Consider the following 1111-nt stretch of genomic DNA (forward strand, 5'->3'; position numbering starts at 1 on the left):
AGCAGGATATAAGCCATAATGTCTCTAAGGGGACCAATCCCAGGAAGGGAGCACTCAACCAAGTGTGGGAGCATTCTGAGTTTTCACACTGTGGTTGTGTGATGTAGAACTGTCCCAAGGCTGTATCTTCAAAGAAGCCAATGGCTTCAACTTTTTCCTTGGGGTGAGTGGTGGATTCAAACTGCTGGTCAACATCCAAACACTTAATCATTGCTCCACCAGGGCTCTTGTGAGTTTTCATTGCCCAGCGATTTTTGCTGTCCCCCCATGGCTACCTGTGAGCACCTCTCCCAATGTCTGAAGGGCAAGCCTTTACTTAGAAGTTCCTTGCTCTGAGAGAGCCCTTACACCATCTGCAATTCATAACAGAGACGGGAGTATGCACAGTATCAGGTAACTAATGGACTTTCATAGACACTCATCTAAGGGATCCTGTACATGTCTACCCATATCCTAAAGGAATGTGTGTGATGTATCAATAAAAAGCTTCTGTTTAGGTAGATTGTTGTTGTTGTTAAGTGCTGTCTGTAGATTAAACACCTTTATATTTGATAGAGTCCTAGTGCGGCACTGCAGGATAAGCACTGGACCACAAGGTTGGTTTGAACCACAAGGTTAGCAGTTCAAACGCACCAGCTACTCTGGAAATCCTACACAGGGCTGCCATGGGTTCAAACCTACTCGACAGCACTGAACAACAACAACATTTTTATACTGACTGATTCTATAATAAATTAATGTAATTTGAGATGCAACTATTGGTGTTTACCCACCTGGAGCAAAGAAGAGAGAAGAAAGTTTTTTAAAAAGAACTAATGGAACATATCCACCACTCGTCTGTCAGTTTGTCGTACTGTGGTGACTTGTGAGTTGCTGTGATTCTGGAAGCTATGCCGCCGGTATTTTAAATACCAGCAGGGTCACCCATAGTGGACAGGTTTCAGGTGAGCTTCCAGACGAAGACAGACTAGGAAGAAAGAGTGATGAACTATTTCCAAATATTTAATCATTGAAAATCTTATGAAGAGCAGAGAAACACTGTCAGATATAGTGCAGGAAAATGAGCCCCCCAGGTTGGAAGGCACTCATAATGCGACCGGGCAAGAGCTGC

Source organism: Chrysochloris asiatica, unplaced genomic scaffold (assembly GCF_000296735.1).
Source record: "Chrysochloris asiatica unplaced genomic scaffold, ChrAsi1.0 scaffold00025, whole genome shotgun sequence".
In the NCBI taxonomy this organism is placed as follows: Eukaryota; Metazoa; Chordata; class Mammalia; order Afrosoricida; family Chrysochloridae; genus Chrysochloris; species Chrysochloris asiatica.